Raw genomic sequence first — 24,743 nt, 5'->3', positions numbered from 1 at the left:
TCAAGCAAGGCATGGTAGTAGTATATTTTTTGTACTGTACACACACACGTCTCTCAAATGTCATGCTGTCATGGAATGTAATTAGTGTGTAATCCCTATGTCACAAATTTAACATTGACATGAGTAGCTAACCATGAATGTATCACTACATCAGCCAACAGTACACCTTAGTAGTTATATAGGTCCACCTGATGTTCAAGTGTTCCATGTAGCTTGCTACTCGCAGTTGTTACGCCTTGGCCCATACTGCCCCATGCGGATAGCTTGAGAAGTATCTATGTGCTACAGCAGCTATAGTCCACTTGTAAACATACAGATAGGACAGACCTGTAGAGTAGATAGCAGTACTGTTCTCCATGAAATTGACTATAATGATATTAATGAACTGTTTATTTCTCTCTCTCCCCACCCCTTATCTTCATTTATTTATTATTGTTATCCATTGGTTATGGTTTACTACTAACATCTGTTGTTACATTAAACCTTATTATGGGGCATGTGTTTTATTATTGTTGTGTATTATAATGGTTGCATATTAACATATCTTGTTGAATTACTTATGTTGTTGGCCTTATGTTGTAGCTGTTACTGGCATGCTGTTACTGTACTGACTGTTATTTTAAATATTGTTGTGTTCCATATAATATGCATTGAAATGTGATTGGGTTAATTCCAATGTTCTGGCATGCTGTTATTACTAACAAATTGTTTTATTCATGACTAACCTATACACATTGCTCCATCACCAAGCATGACAGGGTAGGATGGTTCCTGCTAATCTGCCTACCCTACTTCAGCCGGCAGTGTGACTGGCATCAGGGCATCTGGGACCCAGGCTGGTGGTGCCACCTCCACTGGCCCTGCACATCCTTCAGGTGGAACTGCCTCAGGGAATGCCCCCCCCCGAGCAGTGTTGGAGGTGTGGTAGTCACCCAAGATCAACTACTGGCTATGGTGTGTGGGATAGTTCATAAGAGCTATGAACAACACCTGCACTGGATTGAGGGCAGACTGGACAACATGGTGAGGCCGGCTGGCCCTGGCACCCAGCCTGCAGCACAGCCACCTTCGGGAAAGTGAAAGAGCAGTGTGGACTGCCCATGTGTGCGGATCTCAGTCCTGCTGCTGCTGTCTGAAGGCACATGCTCCTCAGATTCCCTAACACCCTCCCCATCCAAGGTATTTACCCCCTCATGTGTCACACACTGTCCCTGTCTGCTGTCTTGTCTATCTGCAATTGCATCCTCTCCTACCCAACTTACCTCCCAACATATATCCCTTCCCCAACATTCCACTCTCTCCTTAAAAAAAAATGGGCACCTATCCCACAAAAAATATCGCTCCATACTTAGCTCTCTATTTCACACATGTCCACTGGACACACCCAATCTGGTACAATTGGCTTGACAACACATCTATGTTGTCCTCACACCACTCTCTAGGGTTTGAGAGTCCAAATTCATCCATAAAATCAATAAAAATTCACAGCTGTTGCTGTACAAGAAATGGAAAGCTATGGTTCCTTCCTACACCCTTCCTGCACATCGCTACCTGCTTTTCACTATGTTTTACCCCCTGCTTGCCCCATTTCACCACTGTCCTATCACCCCCTTTTACTTTTCTTTTTAAACTTTTAGCATGGGTTTGCATGGAGGTAAGCAGAGTGTCACAATGGGGCATGTCGTGCAAACTCGCTTAAATGTGCTTTAATGGTCTTATATGTTTCTTACAGTGATAGGCATGTGTACAAAATAATTGCCTCTGCCACACATCGAACCAGGCCCCTGTCAACTATAGCCTGCACTAACCCACTACACCACACAGACCTTAATGAAAACAGATGTTTACGGAAAAACATACTGATTGACACTGACAGACTGAAATTTAACCCAATGGGAAAAATGGGAGTGTACCTGGGACACTGATGCAAAAATACACATGTAGACAGCCAAATGAATACAAATGGCAGTACATGAGGCCTATGATAGGTAAATGTTCCATTTTATCTGCAACATCTTTAAAAACACCTGCTAAGGTATCAGTGGCACAACACATATCTTCATCTGGGACCCTGCTGCAGAACAACTGCCTGTGAAAACCATGCACATACTGATGGATGCAGGCATATCACAGCTATATGTCTGCAAATATATCTGCCAAATACACCTGCTGCAGCACTGACTCAGTAGCTCAATCTTTTAAATACCTTGCATGCAGTATATTTTGCCACACACAGTCCTGGGTTTGAATCCAGTGTGTTGAACTTCTATTACATTGTTGTGAAGACAGCAAGTAATGACTGAGTCATGCAATTTTATTCCCCATAGGTTACTAATTATCTGCCACACAGTATTGCAAGTCAAAGGCTTGCAGGTAGGGATACACTGCACATATTTGTGCAGCCTACCTATATGTCACCTACTACTCTGCTGTTGGCATTGTTGCATAAAAGATGTCCCTTACACACATGCCTCGATTGGACTGTAAAGGGTGCCCTTACCCTGGCTGTGTTGTAACAACAAGGCTGAAACTGCTGCCATAGTTACACATACAGCTTGCTGGCCTCCAATGTGTTCATACTTCCCCCACCCCATGTGTCCTAGCATGCAGCAGCTGCAGTCTGGAGCATACACAGCTAAATGTTAATGTAGCTTCTACAGACTAACCATACCTCCCAATCCCCTACCACAGGTGATCTGTACACATTTATACATAAAGGGGGGCAAAGGCCCAGAGATAAAAAACATGTGCACAGTTTGCCCCTACAAAGATAATGAGTAAGTATATAGAATAGCAGCTTCTGCATTAGCATGTAAATGCTGATGGGTATGAAGTGCGACAGTCACATGTCTCTCTCCACCCTTACTGACCTCAACCCACATTGTTTGCCAGTGAACTGCCAAAGGACAACAGTGTCATGGGACACTGCCCAAACATATGAGGCAGAATTGTGCACACACTTCATACAGCTCTACATTGGAAAGTATTTGTGTTTACCCTCTGTGATGCTGTCTCCACACCTCAGTAATGTCCAAAAACTAAGAAAGGGGCCAAGGCCTACATGAAGGCATTATATATTGTACTGTGGTGCCATGTCATTGGCCAATGATAGTGCAATTCATATGTTTTGGATGCAATTAGCTATTCTGAGCCAGAGATTGGTGCAGATGCAATTACCTGTTAATGAGCATTACCTACAAAAGGCAAGCATCTGCTTATGGGAACAGGTCTGTATGTGGTCTTACTCACACAGACAGCATATGTGCACAGCATTTGTAGAGGAATGCTTCAAAGGAATACATCAATCTACCAGGTATTTACCAGACTTCCCCATAGAACGGGAGGCAGATGGAAGGATGGAGTTGTGTGGAATAGGGATTAAAACAGTTGGCTTGTATTAGATCTGTGATATCGACATGTCAGTGATATTCTACTGTCAAGCACCTAAAGCCATGTCTCTCAACTGTCCCTGTTTGAATCACATCTTTGCACTGTCCCAGTCAATCCCTCCTACAACAGTTAGCTGTTATAGTAAAGACAGTGGATTACACATAAGACATAGTGACACTAACTAAGGCTGTACACTCCTATAAAATCAAATGATGTACTGCAATTCACCTACTCTCAATCTGTTAGTGTCACACATAACTAATACTAACATTGTAAAAGTGTCCCTGAATGTCCCTGATGCACTCTGGCTTAGTCCCTGTGTTGTGAACATTCATCCCTGTCCAGTTGACAGCTATGCCTAACATACCTTTCAACCCCCTTCAGTAAGAAATCAGGACTAAGTGATAATTAGTGGGTGATAAAGGCCTAAACTCAGTGACAGAGTATACATATTGGTCATACAAAGTATGTGAAGAGACTAACAGATGTTACTGTAGCATAAGTGTTTTCTGAGGGGTCTGATGGGAGACAGTTACATTCTGTTTTAATATTCTGACAGTAACCAGCAATGATTTGACAACCATTTCTCAGACATCCACAGGTTTGTGCAAAAAAGACCACATCTATGGGGCAAAGAAGGTGTTATTCAGCAAACATCTGCATGGTTGAGTGGTATGATGCCTACAGGGAACATATACTACAGAACGTGTGCATTGCTGTCTGTCATTGTGACACAATGGTGTTGCTGGACTGTCCCCATATAGTTGTTGTAGTAGCACACTGCTATTTGTCTGACAGTGACCGTATGCCATATTATTGTGGATTTGCACATAGGGGATCCACCACAGCACACTGCAGTGAAGTTTGTAGAGACATACATTGGGGTCTGTCACAGCACACAGGGACATTACCCAGTATCACTACTATCTTGGTGATAGCCACACATGTAGTGTGTTGCCAGACTGTGGAGTATGCAATGTGATGGAGCAATGGATAGTGCAGGACTATATGAGTGTGTAGGGTATGTACATAGTGGGCATCCACATATCTGATCTTGTAATGTGTTTCCCTCTTGTTGTCTTGCAGGAAAGATGTACTGATGGAGACATCTGCCATTTTGATCAGTGGAAAATAATGCTATTGTGGATGTCCTCAGACTCCACCATCACATCCTGCTTTCAAGGGGATGCCACAATCATGAGCAGTGGGCAGCACTGTGGAGTGACCTTGTGAGGGCTGTTAATGAGATTGGCCAACAGGACAGGACCTATGAGCAGGTCTGACATTGGGCCACAGATATGCTCAATGCCGCACATCAAAGGGCAGCTGCTTTTGCAAGGATTGTGCTGCCACCCATGGAGGACCTACAACAGAATAACCACTCCTGGCCGCACAGGAATTCTTGGTGAACCTAGGTTCAACCAACAGCTCCCAGGCATCCATCATGCCATACATCCTGGAGGTGGGTGCCACAACATCCACAACAGAGGAGCATCCAGATAAGCTTACTGTGTTCACCAGTATAATACTGTTTCAGTCATTGTGGCAGGCTCTACAGACCAGTACATGGGTGTCAGGTCTATCTGCAGTGGGGGGACTGGCTTTTACCCACAGTTGTGCACACATAGTCAGAATGTCAACAATATAGCCAGTATCACATTAGCTACTGCACATGTCGATATACGTACATCCCATTGTAACACTGCAACAATTGGTATTGCTGACAATACCTCTCCCTCTCCTTTTCATAGGTACGTCAAGTGTGGCCAGAGTCCATGGTCCTGTACCTAGTAAGTGTGATACTGTTGTATTCTGGATCATATAAACCCTATGAAATTTAAGGGCTGCCATTTTGCCTTATACACAACTTTTGTGCTTACCCAGAGTAGAATAGTTGTATGTCCCATTTTGGAGCAGTTAACTGTAGTGCATAGCCTAGGGACTGACAGGTATGTTTTTGTACAAACATTAGCATGTGTGCACTTATAGTTATTGGTAACTATGCAGCCTGTTATACACAAGGCAGTTACTACAATATGTCCGTTCAAACACAATATGGAGATGGTACATACCTGAGGCAGTGATACTACAACACATCATTCTCAAGATAGGTGTACTGGGTTTTATGTGAAGCTCTGTCACAATCACTGTTCATAGGTTGTATTGCATACCTTACAGGTGTATGGTACTGGTAATGTTAACCAGATGTAGGTGATGTGCATGTTATACAGGGCCTGACTTGTTTGTGTATTGTGCATGGTATCAGAGATGAGAAGATGTGGGGCATGTAATGCAGTTGTGGATCCTCATCTGCATGAGTCTGTGTGAATTCCATACATAATAGTGCAGGTGGTAATATACTTCTTTTTGTCTTGCTTCTCACAAGTGAACAGGGTGTTGGAGTCTGTCCCCCTCATAACCTGTAAGTGTCCTATCAGACTTTGATGATGATGGTGGCCATATTGAGACACAGGTGGGGTTGTTGAGGGCTGAATCTGTCCCAGAGGTTGACATCCCTCTTCTGCCCCCATTCTCCCTGCACACAGTCATTACACCGACACATACCCAGTCACCAGGGGTCACAGATATTGGACATTCAGAGGGTTGTGACATGGCACAGGACAGTGTAAGAACTATTGCATTAGTGAGTGTAGACACTGGCCATTGCCAGAGAGCTAGCAAGGTCCCACACAGGCATATTGACAGGTTGCTTGAAGGAGAACTGCTGCCCATCCACCCCCTGTTGCAGGTGTCACATCACGGGTCACCCAGCACATCTTTTGGGCTGTCATGGAGGTACAGGCATGTTCTGAATGCAACACCAGGTGGATCCTTAGGGTTATGGATGCAGCACAGTCTGACATCCATGACTGCCTCCATCGCATCGGTGATGCCCTGGATTATTTCTCTGATGTAGTGGACAGATGGTGGGTTGAGACAGTGTCTGTCTTTTAATGCACATTGTCTGTGCTATAACATGTGGTTGAATTTGGGCGTTGGACACGTGGTCGTAGGCCAGCAACAGCATCTGCTGAGGGTCCATGTGGCCATGCACACTCATGCTCCTGTAGTGGCAGTACTTACAGGGCTGCAGAGGGTACTGTGCTGTCCACACCATGACATGGCAGGCCATGGGCACATGGTCCTGAGTGGTCCCATAGGGGACACAGGCCCAGCAGACAGCAGTCACAGTCAGGTACTAGCACCGCGTATGACCTTGGGCATGGTGGTGCCTGTGCCACTCCTGGTGAAACCAGTTCCCGTGTTCATGGCCGGAGAGGGTGAACTGTCCACTCTACCATGTACAGTCCACAGCTGTCCACCATACAAATGTGTAGGGCTAGCACTGGGCTTGACTGTGTACACACATACACACTCAAACACCACTGTCACATATAGGTCACCTACAGACACACATGGCACCTATTCATGGCCCATCTAACCTGCATCCCTTCTGACTCACACACATGCTGTCAACTGTTTGGCACAGTCTAGGCCTCCTGCACCTCCACACCACACCCTGTGAATGTGATGAAACCTGTCCCACATCCCTGCCATTCATGCCATCGATGCAGGGAAATGCTGCTGTGCACCTGATGCACAGAGTGTCCATATTACTTGAAATGTAGTTGTGTAGTGCAGTATTGTGATGCCATGCCATTTGCTGCAGGCCACAACAGGTACTGCATGGTGGCATGTGGCATGAGTACACATCAAACTTTGTGCATCTTTGTTGCATAATGTTGGACTTACAGTAATGTCACAAAATGACAGCTATGTCACAGACCTGTGTATGTTTCTGTTCCAGGAGTCTGAGGGTACATTATAGACACATGGCAGCAATACAATGGCAAAGGATGGCCTGGCAACACAGCAAAAATATGACATCAGCAAGGTATGCCAGTATACAAACATGGCTCACTAGGTGCATATGTGTAGAACAGTGTGTCAGGGACAGTGGGGACAGTCAGCATCACCATACTTTCCTATCCTGTGACACAGTGGACTACCCTTGATATGTCTCACCTGGGTATTCTGCATGTACAACTCTAGATGGTGGTGTACATCAATTGTGCTAATGTAGATGGGGGAAATTTAGGGCCAGCGGCTAGTCACAGAACCATAAAAAGCATAAGGAATGCACAAAGGTAGGCCACATGGGCATGTCTACAGTGCTGCAAGGAAATATATTTAGACACACACACCGAGTGGCCTGGAGTGAGATTAGAACTCCTACATATCCTGTCTTACAGACTATAGATCACAGTACTTATTGCATGTGCCATGGCTTAAGTTGACATTATACTGGCAGCTGATAGTCTTAAGGTGGATAACATCAGCAGGCCTTGTAAAGAAGGCCAATGTCGAGGCAGCAGCTACTTACAGGGCATAAAATGCATATCCATTACACAGAGAAAACCCATAGGGCTTGTCTCAAGTGCTGCCTGAGGACATATTTACACACACAGACACACACACAAGTTAGATGATGTGAGATTAGAAACCTACCTATCTAGTTGTACACACTATAGCTTGTGGTACTTATTGCATACTCCACTGAGTTTAGCTGTTATTAGGTTGTCAGGCAGGGCTGTTAAGGTGGATGATATCAGCAAGGCCATTTAGTGGAGGGAATTTAGAGGCCAGCAGCCAGTCACAGGGCCATAAAATGCATACCATTGCACAGAGATAGCCCATATGGGCATGTCCATAGTGCTGTGAGGGGGTGTATTGATACACACACACACACACACACACACACACACACACACACACACACACACACACACACACACACACACACACACAGACAGACACACGGTTGGATTATGTGAGATTAGAACTCCTACCTAACTAGTATTACACACTGCAGCTCACAGTACTTATCTGGCATGCCACAGGCTATATCTATTGTATATGTTGATGCAGGGACAGTACTTGCGGAGTACACACATTGGGCTTGTGTTAGACAGCATGTGTGGCCTGACAAGTGATGCTTGGTACTGTTATTGTACCTAGTGTCCTAGGGGTGGGATACCTGATAATAATCCTGCTATGTGCATACACTTACCAGTCTGCCTCTATGTGGCTGTTTGCAGTTTGATAGGTAGACATGTCCAAAGCATGTGTTGCAACCACTGTGCATTACACCACCTCCATACCTGTGCCAGTCCACAGGCACAGGGGTCTGTGGGTGAGTGGTGTATGTACTGTTGCAGCCTTGTCTGGTTCCATCAGATAACTGTTGTGATGTGTAGCTGCAGACTGTCCCAGCATTCCAGGGTATGTGGACACATTTGGACACCCCCCATATCTATATAAATGTGGGTAACAGGGATGTCTCCTTAAATGTGTTGTGTGTGTACATTATGTAAATGTGTTATGTATATATATGTGGGGAGTCTATTATTATTGTACTTTATATAACTATATATACATCTTTTGTTATCCTGTATATATGTGCCACATAGTGATAGAGACACTAATCAAGTGTGAGGGGGATAGGGAGAGACAGATATGTAAACATAGCTGCATGTATGTATGTACAGACATATTTCCACATAGCAGGTCTTTAGGCAGTAGAAGCAACAGATTTGGGCTCAAGTTAGCTAAGTGAAGTAACATGCCCAATGTGATTGTCAGTACTTACTAGGTGGCTCCAGGCCAGAGGTACCTGTATTCCAATCAGGGATTATGTACGCTGCAGGCCACTGGCTGCTGCACCTGTTACCATAGTACTGCACTTCCCTGATATTGTGCAAGGCATTCCCTGGCTGTCTGCTGACCTTGACATGTGATTCATACCTCATAACTGTATAGAGCTTCATAAACTGTCCAGCATTTTGCCTCATATTTTTGGCCTGTTTCACATAACCATGTGGTTTTCTGGCAAATTAGTGGCATATCAGTGAAGCTTGAAGTCAATAACTAATGACAGACATTTTAATTTCAGACTTCATACACATCAGGAGATTCATGCTAATGCAAGACCTGTTTTTCTATTGAAATTCTACAATGTCCTGCTTCTACCTCTTCCTTGTTACACTCCTAATGTCCTGCTTCTACCTCTTCCTTGTTACACTCCTAATATCCTGCTTCTACCTCTTCCTTGTTACACTCCCAATGCTCTGCTTCTACCTCTTCCTTGTTACACTCCTAATGTCCTGCTTCTACCTCTTCCTTGTTACACTCTTAATGTCCTGCTTCTACCTCTTCCTTGCTACACTCCTAATGTCCTGCTTCTACCTCTTCCTTGTTACACTGTAATGTCCTGCTTCTACCTCTTCCTTGTTACACTCCTAATGTCCTGCTTCTACCTCTTCCTTGTTACACTCTTAATGTCCTGCTTCTACCTTTTCTTTGTTACACTCCTAATGTCCTGGTTCTACCTCTTCCTTGTTACACTCCTAATTTCCTGCTTCTACCTCTTCCTTGCTACACTCCTAATGTCCTGCTTCTACCTCTTCCTTGTTACACTCCTAATATCCTGCTTCTACCTCTTCCTTGTTACACTCCTAATGTCCTGCTTCTACCACTTCCTTGTTACACTCCTAATGTCCTGCTTCTACCTCTTCCTTGTTACACTCCTAATGTCCTGCTTCTACCTCTTCCTTGTTACACTCCTAATGTCCTGCTTCTACCTTTTCCTTGTTACACTCCTAATGTCCTGCTTCTACCTCTTATGTGTTACTATTATTATTGTACTTTATATAACTATATATACATCTTTTGTTATCCTGTATATATGTGCCACATAGTGATAGAGACACTAATCAAGTGTGAGGGGGATGGGGAGAGACAGATATGTAAACATAGCTGCATGTATGTATGTACAGACATATTTCCACATAGCAGGTCTTTAGGCAGTAGAAGCAACAGATTTGGGCTCAAGTTAGCTAAGTGAAGTAGCATGCCCAATGTGATTGTCAGTACTTACTAGGTGACTCCAGGCCAGAGGTACCTGTACTCCAATCAGGGATTATGTACGCTGCAGCCATTGGCTGCTGCACCTGTTACCATAGTACTGCACTTCCCTGATATTGTGCAAGGCATTCCCTGGCTGTCTGCTGACCTTAACATGTGATTCATACCTCATAACTGTACAGAGCTTCATAGACTGTCCAGCATTTTGCCTCATATTTTTGGCCTGTTTCACATAACCATGTGGTTTTCTGGCAAATTAGTGGCATATCAGTGAAGCTTGAAGTCAATAACTAATGACAGACATTTTAATTTCAGACTTCATACACATCAGGAGATTCATGCTAATGCAAGACCTGTTTTTCTATTGAAATTCTACAATGTCCTGCTTCTACCTCTTCCTTGCTACACTCCTAATGTCCTGCTTCTACCTCTTCCTTGTTACACTCCTAATATCCTGCTTCTACCTCTTCCTTGTTACACTCCCAATGTTCTGCTTCTACCTCTTCCTTGTTACATTCTAATGTCCTGCTTCTACCTCTTCCTTGTTACACTCCTAATGTCCCGCTTCTACCTCTTCCTTGTTACACTCCTAATTTCCTGCTTCTACCTCTTCCTTGTTACACTCCTAATTTCCTGCTTCTACCTCTTCCTTGTTACACTCCTAATGTCCTGCTTCTACCTCTTCCTTGTTACACTCCTAATGTCCTGCTTCTACCTCTTTCTTGTTACACTCCTAATGTCCTGCTTCTACCTCTTCCTTGTTAGCATCCTAATTTACTGCTTCTTCCTTTTCCTTGTTACACTCCTAATGTCCTGCTTCTACTTCATTCTTGTTACACTCCTTATGTCCTGCTTCTACCTTTTCCTTGTTACACCCTAATGTCCTGCTTCTACCTCTTCCTTGTTACACCCTAATGTCCTGCTTCTACCTCTTCCTTGTTACACTCCTAATGTCCTGCTTCTACCTCTTCCTTGTTACACCCTAATGTCCTGCTTCTACCTCTTCCTTGTTACACCCTAATGTCCTGCTTCTACCTCTTCCTTGTTACACTCCTAATGTCCTGCTTCTACCTCTTCCTTGTTACACCCTAATGTCCTGCTTCTACCTCTTCCTTGTTACACCCTAATGTCCTGCTTCTACCTCTTCCTTGTTACACTCCTAATGTCCTGCTTCTACCTCTTCCTTGTTACACTCCTAATGTCCTGCTTCTACCTCTTCCTTGTTACACTCCTAATGTCCTGCTTCTACCTCTTTCTTGTTACACTCCTCATGTCCTGCTTCTACCTCTTCCTTGTTACACTCCTAATGTCCTGCTTCCATCTCTTCCTTGTTACACTCCTAAGGTCCTGCTTCTACCTCTTCCTTGTTACACTCCTAATGTCCTGCTTCTACCTCTTCCTTGTTACACTCCTAATGTCCTGCTTCTACCTCTTCCTTGTTACACTCCTTATGTCCTGCTTCTACCTCTTCCTTGTTACACTCCTAAGGTCCTGCTTCTACCTCTTCCTTGTTACACTCCTAATGTCCTGCTTCTACCTCGTCCTTGTTACACTCCTAATGTCTTGCTTTTACCTCATCCTTGTTACAATCCTAATGTCATGCTTCTACGTCTTCCTTGTTACACTCCTAATGTCCTGCTTCTACCTCTTCCATGTTGCACTCCTAATGTCCTGTTTCTACCTCTTCCTTGTTACACTCCTAATGTCCTGCTTCTACCTCTTCCTTGTTACACTCCTAATGTCCTGCTTCTACCTCTTCCTTGTTACACTGCTAATGTCCTGCTTCTACCTCTTCCTTGTTACACTCTAATGTCCTGCTTCTACCTCTTCCTTGTTACACCCTAATGTCCTGCTTCTACCCTGTCCTTGTTACACTCCTAATGTCCTGCTTCTACCTCATCCTTGTTACACTCTAATGTTCTGCTTCTACCTCATCCTTGTTACACTCCTAATGTCCTGCTTCTACCCTGTCCTTGTAACACTCCTTATGTCCTGCTTCTACCTCTTCCTTGTTACACCCTAATGTCCTGCTTCTACCTCTTCCTTGTTACACCCTAATGTCCTGCTTCTACCTCTTCCTTGTTACACTCCTAATGTCCTGCTTCTACCTCTTCCTTGTTACAATCCTAATGTCCTGCTTCTACCTCTTCCTTGTTACACACCTAATGTCCTGCTTCTACCTCTTCCTTGTTACACTCCTAATGTCCTGCTTCTACCTCTTCCTTGTTAACCCCAATGTCCTGCTTCTACCTCTTCCTTGTTACACTCCTAATGTCCTGCTTCTACCTCTTCCTTGTTACACTCCTAATGTCCTGCTTCTACCTCTTCCTTGTTACACTCTAATGTCCTGCTTCTACATCTTCCTTGTTACACCCTAATGTCCTGCTTCTACCTCTTCCTTGTTACACTCCTAATGTCCTGCTTCTACCTCTTCCTTGTTACACTCCTAATGTCCTGCTTCTACCTCTTCCTTGTTACACTCCTAATGTCCTGCTTCTACCTCTTCCTTGTTACACTCTAATGTCCTGCTTCTAACTCTTCCTTGTTACAGTAATAATGTCCTGCTTCTACCTCTTCCTTGTTACACCCTAATGTCCTGCTTCTACCTCTTCCTTGTTACACTCCTAATGTCCTGCTTCTACCTCTTCCTTGTTACACCTAATGTCCTGCTTCTACCTCTTGTTACACTCCTAATGTCCTGCTTCTACCTCTTCCTTGTTACACCCTAATGTCCTGCTTCTACCTCTTCCTTGTTATACTCCTAATGTCCTGCTTCTACCTCTTCCTTGTTATCTCCTAATGTCCTGCTGAAGTCTACCTTTTCCTTGTTACACTCCTAATGTCCTGCTTCTACCTCTTCCTGTTACACTCCTAATTTACTGCACTTCCTGATATTGAATTGCAATGTCCTGCTTCTACCTCTTCCTTGTTATTCTAATGTCCTGCTTCTACCTCTTCCTTGTTACAATTCTAATGTCCTGCTTCTACCTCTTCCTTGTTATACCCTAATGTCCTGCTTCTACCTCTTCCTTGTTACATCTCTAATGTCCTGCTTCTACCTCTTCCTTGTTACACTCCTAATGTCCTGCTTCTACCTCTTCCTTGTTACATTCTAATGTCCTGCTTCTACCTCTTCCTTGTTACACCTAATGTCCTGCTTCTACCTCTTCCTTGTTAAGCACTCCTAATGTCCTGCTTCTACCTCTTCCTTGTTACATTCTAATGTCCTGCTTCTACCTCTTCCTTGTTACACCCTAATGTCCTGCTTCTACCTTTTCCTTGTTACACCCCTAATGTCCTACTTCTACCTTTTCCTTGTTACACTCCTAATGCCTGCTTCTACCTTTTCCTTGTTATACTCCTAATGTCCTGCTTCTACCTCTCCCTCGTTACACTCCAATTGTCCTGCTTCTACCTCTTCCTTGTTACCATCCTAATGTCCTGTTTCTACTTCTCCCTTGTTATAATCCTAATATCCTCCTTCTACCTCTTCCTTGTTACACTCCTAATGTCCTGTTCTACCTCTTCCTTGTTACACCCCATGTCCTGCTTCTACCTCTTCCTTGTTACACCCTAATGTCCTGCTTCTACCTCTTCCTTGTTACACTCCTGATGCCCTTCTTCTACCTCTTCATTGTTACACCCTAATGTCCTGCTTCTACCTCTTCCTTGTTACACTCCTAATGTCCTGCTTCTACCTCTTCCTTGTTACACTCCTAATGTCCTGCTTCTACCTCTTCCTTGTTACACTCCTAATGTCCTGCTTCTACCTCTTCCTTGTTACACTCCCTGCTTCTACCCTCTTCCTTGTTACCTCTTCTTCCTTGTTACACTCCTAATGTCCTGCTTCTACCTCTTCCTTGTTACACTCCTAATGTCCTGCTTCTAACCCTTCCTTGTTACACTCTTAACGTCCTGCTTCTACTGCTTCCTTGTTACACTCCTAATGTCCTGCTTCTACCTCTTCCTTGTTACACTCCTAATGTCCTGCTTCTACCTCTTCCTTGTTACACTCCTAATGTCTTGCTTCTACCTCTTCCTTGTTACACTCCTAATGTCCTGCTTCTACCTCTTCCTTGTTACACTCCTAATGTCCTGCTTCTACCTCTTCCTTGTTACACTCCTAATGTCCTGCTTCTACCTCTTCCTTGTTACACTCCTAATGTCCTGCTTCTACCTCTTCCTGGTTACACTCCTAATGTCCTGCTTCCACCTCTTCCTTGTTTCCTTGTTACACTCTTAATGTCCTGCTTCTAACTCTTCCTTGTTATACTCCTGATGTCCTGCTTCTACCTCTTCCTTGTTACACTCCTAATGTCCTGCTTCTACCTCTTCCTTGTTACACTCCTAATGTCCTGCTTCTACCTCTTCCTTGTTACACTCCTAATGTTCTGCTTCTACCTCTTCCTTGTTACACTCCTAATGTCCTGCTTCTACCTCTTCCTTGTTACACTCCTAATGTCCTGCTTCTACCTCTTCCTTGTTACACTCCTAATGTCCTGCTTCTACCTCTTCCTTGTTACACCCTAATGTCCTGCTTCTACCTCTTCCTTGTTACACTCCTAATGTCCTCCTTCTACCTCTTCCTTGTTACACTCCTAATGTCCTGCTTCTACCTCTTCCTTGTTACATTCCTAATGTACTGCTTCTACCTCTTCCTTGTTAGCATCCTAATGTCCTGTTTCTACCTCTTCCTTGTTACAGTCCTAATGTCCTGCTTCTACCTCTTCCTTGTTACACTCCTAATGTCCAGCTCCTACCTTGTCCTTCTTACACTCCTAGTGTCCTGCATCTCCCTCTTCCTTGTTACACTCCGAATGTCCTGCTTCTACCTCTTCCTTGTTACACTCCTAATGTCCTGCTTCTACCTCTTCCTTGTTACACTCCTAATGTCCTGCTTCTACCTCTTCCTTGTTATCCCTAATGTCCTGCTTCTACCTCTTCCTTGTTACACTCCTAATGTCCTGCTTCTACCTCTTCCTTGTTACACTCCTAATGTCCTGCTTCTACCTCTTCCTTGTTACACTCCTAATGTCCTGCTTCTACCTCTTCCTTGTTACACTCCTAATGTCCTGCTTCTACCTCTTCCTTGCTTACACTTACATTACAGCTCCAAGGCTTCCACTTCTTATGTTGATTGCTTTTCTTTTTAGTCTTCTGTGAGGGGGCGGGCCAGATCTCTACTTGCTTTATTGGGTTATACCTTCCCCCATTTTGTATCTCCCTCCTCTAACTCCCTCCTCTCCTATGCACATTAACTAGTCTGTATTAGTGGGTCTCCTTGAGCGGCGCCATTTTGAAAGTTATTTTTTGGCCTGCTTGTGGGGAGGAAGCTTTCCCAGACCCTTTTTAGTGTGACTGCATCAGTATAAGTAAATTAAACTAGTACAGTACAGCCAAACAGACACATTTGGTGTAAACAGAAACAAGTGGAAAGATACATTTGGTGTGCAAAGAAAAGAAACAAGTAAGCCCAGGGATATAATTGGAGTTAGTGTTAGCCCCGCTGTGTTTGGGCTCACTCCGCTCCCCCCGACTTCCTATTCCCACCCGCCCCCACTAGTGCTACATTTGAACTGAACTTAGCCACGCCCATCATGCTAACCACCAATCACTGAATCTGCCCCACCCCTGTACCCATTTCCTTCTCTTCCACTATTCCACATCCTGTAAAGCACAGTCTTCCATCTAACTACCTTACAATCACAAACACCACCTCTCATCATCCACCACACCCACCCCATCCCAAGCAGATCTCTCACTCATGACCAAACCCAACCAAACCATTCCATCTAACTACCTTACAATCACAAACAACACCTCTCATCATCCACCACACCCACCCCATCCCAAGCAGATCTCTCACTCATGACCAAACCCAACCAAACCATTCCATCTAACTACCTTACAATCATGAACAACACCTCTCATCATCCACCGCACCCACCCCATCCAAGCAGATCCACTCAGGACCAAACCCAACCAAACCATTCCATCTAACTACCTTACAATCACAAACAACACCTCTCATCATCCACCACACCCACCCATCCCAAGCAGATCTCTCACTCATGACCAAACCCAACCAAACCATTCCATCTAACTACCTTACAATCACAAACAACACCTCTCATCATCCACCACACCCACCCCATCCCAAGCAGATCTCTCACTCATGACCAAACCCAACCAAACCATGCCCAGACTACCCAAACCCACACACATACATACACCTCTTACTATTGCTCCTAGGTGTACCCACACTCCCACTGCTAACTTCTAACACCAACCACCAAAAACAACTTAATCGTATCCACATACCAAGAAAAACTACTTCCACTGACATTATTACAACACACCCTTTTACTCAACTTTTCCCATATCAATACCAAACCTTCTTTATTCACCACTATGCACACAAATTACAGCCATCACACTATCACCCCCAAACAACTATAAAGAACTTTAAGACCCTAAACAAATTACTCAACCTCTATTTTTACCTCAGAACCCAACTCATTAGCTGCGGTGATATACACCCAAACCCAGGCCCACAAAATCTAGGAGCCCCAACCCTCAACCTGAATGATACCCTACTCCATTGAGACAAATTCACACTCCTCAAATGTCAGACGTATACTAAACAAAGTCCACGACCTTTATGCACTACTCTCCTTTTATCAACCTGAGATAGTCATACTAACAGAGACTTGGCTTGAACCAGGCAACCACAACAATGAAATCACTCCACCAGGTTGCAATATAATTTGTAGCGACAGAATAGGTAAAAAAGGGGGGTGTTGCTATAGTGTATAAATCTCACCTCATCCTTGAGAAAGTAGACATAACAACCACAGACTTCATAAAGTTGAACGCACTCTAACAAAACTAAAACTTAATGATAGTAAACACATCAACATCATAGGATGCTACATCCCTCCAGTTAACAATATCCCCATTACATAAAAAATCCTAGAATGGATATCTAACTCCCTCCCCAGGAAAGCATAGTATTAGGAGACCTTAATACTGACTGGCAAAACTGTTCCAGTCATAACCCACTCTCCCATATTAACCTACATGGCCTAACCTAACTCATCACTTCCCCCACAAGAACAGACAAAAGAACCAAACACCAATCCACTCTAGATTTGATACTCGTATCCGACCCATCACTGATATCCCTAGCAGGGTGTCTACCAGACACCCAAGTAGTTACAAAGCCACATTCTTTCGCAGATCAAAATCACCACAACTGACCCAAATATCTTTGTGCCTAATTAGAAACAAAAACACTTTAACTGCTCCAACTTTATAAACGACCTAAAAATGTACAACTGGACCCCTAAAAAACCTACCTCTTGATGAAGCTGTACTATATTTCAATACTACCTTCTTAAACACCCTTAACCATCACGCCCCCTCCAGAACAACAAGAATTAAAATTAAATATGCCCCCTGATTAACCCCAGACACAAAATCCCTCCTCAAAAAAAGAAACAAGGCCTGGACCAACTACCTCAACAGTAAATCCCAAATGAACAAACAAATATACGTTGAACTACGTAACAAATCCGAAAAACTCACCAAAACAGACAAAACATCTTACTACCAAAAGTTGCAGGATAAGCACAGGAACAACCCACAAAAATTCTGGGCAGCAATTAACTCTATTCTACAATCAGGTAAAATAACTACCCCAACCCCAAAAATAGATAACAACCAAGAAGCCACCCCTACTCAGTTTAATAAATACTTTACAGAAATCATCCAGACCCTTGCAAACTACCAACCTTATGACACCCCTACCCCTGCAAATCCACCCCCCACCCCCAACTAACAATTGCCCCAAGTTCAGCTTCCACCCAGAACCAACCAAATCCATTGAAAAACTACTCCGCAAGCTCAAACCAACGTCTCTAGCTGCAGATAAATTACCCTCTCAATACCTCCACCTGGCTGCAGAAGCCATATCATATCCTGTCGCCATCCTAATTAACAGATCCATCTCCGAGTGTATAGTACACAAGCTATAGAAAATATCACATATCATCCCTCTACATAAAGGGGGAACCTCCCTGGAACTCAATAACTACCGCCCTATAGCCATACTACCCCCTTTATCTAAAATTTTAGAGAGGGTAATACACAAGCAACTAATGAAATATCTCCTAGAAAATAATCTAATAGCAACACAACAACATGACTTTAGACCCTTCCATAGCACCTCTGCCACACTAACAAAATTCATCAACATTGTCAATACTCACAGAAACAATGGACTCCTTGTATTTGCCACCTTCCTTGACTTGTCCAATGCATTCGATATGGTTAACCACAATAAACTCCTTCTTTCACTAGCAGCTCTAAACCTTAATGCCCCTGCCATCTCCCGGTTCAAAAACTACCTAGAGGGAAGGAAACAAGCTGTTATATGGCAAAACCAACTCTCCCCCTCCCTACCAGTCTCCCTAGGAGTACCCCAAGGCTCCATCCTGGGGCCACTTCTTTTTACTCTCTTCACCAATCAGCTCCCAAACAGTATTCCTAAAGCCTCAATAATGTAATATGTAGATGATACCACCATAATATGCGCAGCCAAACCAACTAACATCCTTCACTCCCTAAATCAAGAATGCTTTTCCCTAGCAGAAACTTGGATCACAAACCAAAGGCTCATTCTGAATCCAAGTAAAACAAAGCTAGTACTCCTTAGCTCCCACAGAGCCACACCTCCCACTGATTCTTTCTTCATCTTCTCCTTTAACAAGACCACAATCACCCTCACAAATCATACCAAACTCTTAGGGGTTGAAATAGATAATCACCTTAGATTTGACCTACATATTTCTATAACCATAAAAAAGTACATACAAAACTTGGCCTACTGTATCTCAATAAAAAATTCCGCACCGACCACTCCAAAACTACAATAGCAAGGACTCACCTGCTATCCACCCTACTTTATGCCTCCCTTGTTCTTACAAATCTCTGCAAATCCGACCTAAACAAACTTGATAGTTGTTATAATAAGATAGCCAAATTCGCTACAACCTCTCCCGTCAGAACACATCACTGTGAATGCCTAAAAAAAATCAATTGTCTAGAACTACCTCTACTACTTCAACTCAATCAACTATCACTAGCCCACAAAATAATACATAACTCTGAAAACACCCCAGCCCTACAAAATCTTTTGCAACCCTATACAACCGCCAAGGCCTTGAGGTCTAGCACACAAAACCTCCTCAAAGTAACCAAATATAACAATGAAGCTGGTAAGTCTGTCTACAGCCACTGTATAGCAAAAACCTGGAACTCCCTTCCTGCCCACATAACTGACAACAAATCCCCATCACAGTTCAAGAAACTTGTTAAAACTTGCTTTTTGAATAATTGACTGTGCTTCTATATCACCCCTGGCTAATGTCACATTAGAACACCTACCTTAAGTAACTCTGCTAAGTCAACCAATCATAGTACTGTACCCACTTAGGACTGTTAATCTACTGCTCATCCCATCTCTCCAAGAGTTAGGGAAAACTACCCCAGCAATGTTGAGCTCTCCATAAGCAACTAAAACCAGGAGAAGACATATTGTAAATCAATTTGGTATCCTTCTCAACTAAAACTAGGCAAAGACATATAGTAAATCAATTTGTTATCCTTCTCAACTATAGCGAGCATCATCTGCTCTCTCGGAGCCTTATTCTACATCTCTCTGCTTTTACGCTGATAGTAAATATATCATAGGAATCCTAAACTTAGGAATATCTTCTAAAATGTAATATTATATTGAAGAGAATTAATGTATCCTATCTGTTAGTTAATCTTCTTCTTCTTTCATCTTTTCCCAATTAGGGGTTGCCACAGCGGATCACCTGTCTGCTCATGATTGGCAGTGGAGTTTTACAGTGTCGAGTTGCCAGCCCGGCGCCCACCCTTCCACAGAAGGCACACACGCACACACTCATGCCTAGGGCTAATTTAGAGTGTCTAATCCACCTACAGCATGTCTTTGGGATGTGGGAGGAAACCGGAGCACCCAAAGGAAACCCACGCGACCACAGGGAGGACATGCAGACTCCATGTCAAAGTCTCTTCTATGGAAATTGTATGTCAAAAGTCTGTCCTTAAAACTATGTTTTGTAAAAAAATTGTTCTCTTGGAGCTTTTCTCCCCGGGCCTCCACTGAAAATGGACTTGTAATCCAGTTGGACTCTCCTGGTCAACAAATGTAAAATAAAATAAATAAATAAATAAACATACCAGTCAAATTTAAGACTTTTCCCAGCTCTCTGCAAAACACTACTGTAATGGCTTTGGCAAACAAATGAAAATGATTGATAGGTGTTGGTTCAAGACTCCCATCCATATCTCTCGACAGTACAAATTTTTGCAGTCTGTTTTTAATAAAATTAAAGTTTTCTGTCAAATCACTAGCAAATCATTGAACACTGAAGTCAGAAAATTGACAGGCATTTGATTTTCAGACTTCATATCCTTAAGAAAATTCACTGTAATGCAAAACCTGTTTATCAACTTTCTAAGTTTGTAAGTGCAATATTTATAAATTGTCCCAATTTTTGGGCCTTTGACCCCTATTATTTCTGGCCTTGTCCAGTTTTCTTGTTCTATGATGTTGAGAGGTATGCTGCCATCCCTTCCTACTGGAGCCAGTCCACTGCACTCACACAAGTGTCCCCCTCAGCAGGGCAGCAAGCAGGTATCAGTGCAGATTTGCTTTATAGTTCTTTTACACCACACACACACACACACACACACACACACACACACACACACACACACACACACACACACACACACACACACACACACACACCATGTTATTTATTCTTTTCCTTGGTTTTGTTTCTCTTACTTGTAATGTTACTTTTACAGTTCTTTTACACCACACACACACACACACACACACACACACACACACACACACACACACAGTAAATCTTGCTGTCCATGTTATTTCTTCTTTTCCTCGGTTTTTCTCTTTCTTGTAATGTATTACACTTTTGGTTCTTTACACACATTCTTCTTTTCCTCAGTTTTGTTTCTCCGTGCTTGTAATGTTACTTTTACAGTTCTTTTACACCACACACACACACACACACACACACACACACACACACACACACACAGTAAATCTTGCTGTCCATGTTATTTCTTCTTTTCCTCGGTTTCGTTTCTCTTACTTGTAATGTTACTTTTACAGTTCTTTTACACCCCACACACACACACACACACACACACACACACACACACACACACACACACACACACACACACAGTAAATCTTGCTGTCCATGTTATTTCTTCTTTTCCTCGGTTTCGTTTCTCGTACTTGTAATGTTACTTTTACTCATTTTTTCTCCTGCCTCCCATGTCTGCCCTAATTATTACTTCTAACAAATACTTTTTCTCACTCTTTCTTCTCTTCCTCTCCTCTTCTTTATCCGCTATTTGAACTTTTCCACTCTGACATTTGCTTTATGAGTAAGTAATGAGCTGGGTGTCACCCTTATAATGTCAGCACATTTCAATGCTACATAATATTGTATTTAGTCTAATAATAGGTTCATAGGTAGGTACTAGGCTATCGGCCCAAGGGCCTAAGTAAACCTAGCCAACAAGTTTCCCTGGCTTATGCCACCCAAGAAAGTTATTTTCCTGTGCCACTGTCGAGCAGAGTCACAGAAGTGATTCCCGGGATATATTTTCTATTTCCCATCCACTCAAAGATTTTTCTTGAAGAGTGCTAATGAGGAACTTTGCTTGACATAGATTGGGTAGCTTGTTTCAGAGTATGGGAAGTCTCTGTGACAGGAATCTATACCTCCAGCATGTCCTGCTTATTGTGGTGACAAGGTTTAGGTCCCTAGAGCATGTAGCTCAGAGGGATTGGGATTTCTTTAGGTGTAGCATGTCCAACAGCTCTGGGTTTAACATAGCTTTATATGTTAGGCAGAAATCACCTCGGAGTAGGTGATATGCTATGGAGTAAAGTTGGAGTTTTTTGAGATGGTCAGTGCAGGGCATCTGTTTTAGGCCAGTAATCCTCTTTGTGAGGTACTTCTGCGACCTTTCCAGCTGCTGCAAATGTCTTGTGAGGTACATTCCCAAAGGGAGGTTGTACTCTATAATGGGTCTAATGAGTGTCGAGTAGAGGGGGACAATGACTTATTTTTTTCCTGGATGAGAACCCTTTTGTGATGAGGTGTGCCACGTAAAAGGACTTCCTGACTACTGTGGTGATGTGATTATGAAAAGAGAGACTACTGTCCACCTGGGTCCCAAGGTCTCTTATCACACATTCGGTGTTAAGTAGACTGCTGCCTATGTGGTAGTTCATGGGTACAAAGTTTTTACCGAAGGGGATGGCAATGCACTTTTTGGCATTGAGCTTGAGGCCATGGCTCTGACACCAGGCATATGTCTCAGTGAGCCCCTTCTGTAGGATGTCCACATCATTTGAGGACTCAACTATGGCTCCTAGTATGTTGTCATATGCAAACTTCACTAGCCAGAGGCCTTCTGTGTTAGCCTGTACTTCAGAGAAGTAGATACCAAGCAGGAGAGGTCCCAGGACTGAACCCTGTGGTAATCCACTTGTCACTGGTCTGAAGTCGGATTTGGAGTCTGCTACTTTCACAGTGTGGGTTCTGTCAGTGAGCCAGTTGGCAACCCATCTTGTGACATAGGGATTTATACCTAGTTTAGTGAGTTTAGCTATAATTCCAGAATGGGGGATGGTGTCGAAAGCCTTGGCAAGTTCAAGATAGGCGTGTGAACCACCTTACCCTCATCTACGGCTTTGGTGACTGCTTCAAAGAAATTGATTAGGTTCAGGAGGCACGATCTGCCTTTCACAAACCCGAACTGGGTGGGGTCCAGAGTCTGGAGTTTACCAATGTCTTTGTTTACGAGTTCCATGATGATACGTTCCATGGCCTTATAGACCAGGCTCGTCAGGCTGATAGGGCGATAGTTCCTGGGATCAGTGGTGGCTCTCCCTTTGTGGAGTGGGATGACTGTTGCTGTGCACCATTCAGTGGCACAAAGCCTGATGTGAGGCTACAAATGAACATGGTGCTTAGGTGGGGAGCCAGTTCGTTCTGAAGTTCATGTAAAACGCAGCCTGGGATGTTGTCCAGTCCCATGGATACTGTGTTTTTCGCTTTAGAGAGTGCAGCTTTTACCTGTGTAGTTGTGATTACAGGGACTCTGCATTCTTCCTGTATAGATATGGGCCCTTTCGCAGGTGAGAGGGGGGTAAAGTTAGCACTGAACCTATCTGCCAGGATGTTGGAAATATCAGTTGGTTCTGTAATTTTCATGCTGTTGTGCTGTAACTCAGAGAAGATCTGGGTGTTGTCATTGAGATTCTTGACATAGCTATAGAATGCTTTGTGGCTGTCCTTAGAATCGGTGGCAATTTTGTTTTTCATGATAACTGTGGCCACTCCTAATACGTGTATCAAAAAGCAGCAATTGAAAGATATACACAAACGCTGGAGAAAAACCACTTTATAAAAAATAAAATAACAAAACACAGCAAAGCTTTCAGGTATAAAACCCTTCTTCAGTGCATTACATTTCAAAAGTTAAAAACATTCTGAATATATAGTGTGGGTCATCATCACATGACTAGCAGCCAAATAGTCATATGACACATATACAATTAAAACCATTAATTACACTTCATTTCAATTTGGTTTGTTGCATAAGTTTGAGGACAGGTTTCAAAGTAATGACATCATTAATTCCTGGCAGTCTATCTGCCTCTAGTCTAACTATCCACTCATATTCCTTTAACTCCAATTTATTATTTATATCACCCCCTCTTGGTGTTGTTGTAACTGTGTGTATGACTCGAAATAAAAATCTGTGTTGGGCTCCATTTTCCTTTATGTGCTTGTATAAGGAGTTAGTGTTTACTGCTCTGTTAATCTCTGATTTGTGTTCAATGATTCTATCCTTTAGTTTTCTTGTAGTTTTACCTATATAGAACGATGAACACACAGAACAGGTAGTCAGATATACCACAAAAGTGGTGTTACAAGAAGCTTTAACATTAAAATTATATATTTTATTTGTAGTAGGGTGTTTGAACTGGTGACTATTATGATCAAAAATATCAGAGCAGCATGAGCAATTATAGCATTTACATGTTCCTGGCTTTATAAAGTTGGATACATGAGGGACATATAAGTCCTTATAACAACGTTGTTGTTTTAATGTTCTCATGTTTCTAAAAGAAAAATAAGGTCTAACATCCAGTACTTTTTTAACATCCATGCATGCCATAAGTATAAGCCAATTTTTTTGTATAACCTGTTGTATTAAATGTGTATTAGAATTAAAGGAGGTAATAAATCTAACTTTACTGTTAGGTTGCCTTCCTTCATTTATTA

This window comes from Protopterus annectens, chromosome 3.part1 (genome assembly GCF_019279795.1).
Source record: "Protopterus annectens isolate FY-2018-M chromosome 3.part1, PAN1.0, whole genome shotgun sequence".
In the NCBI taxonomy this organism is placed as follows: domain Eukaryota; kingdom Metazoa; phylum Chordata; order Ceratodontiformes; family Protopteridae; genus Protopterus; species Protopterus annectens.
This window is presented reverse-complemented; position numbering follows the sequence as displayed.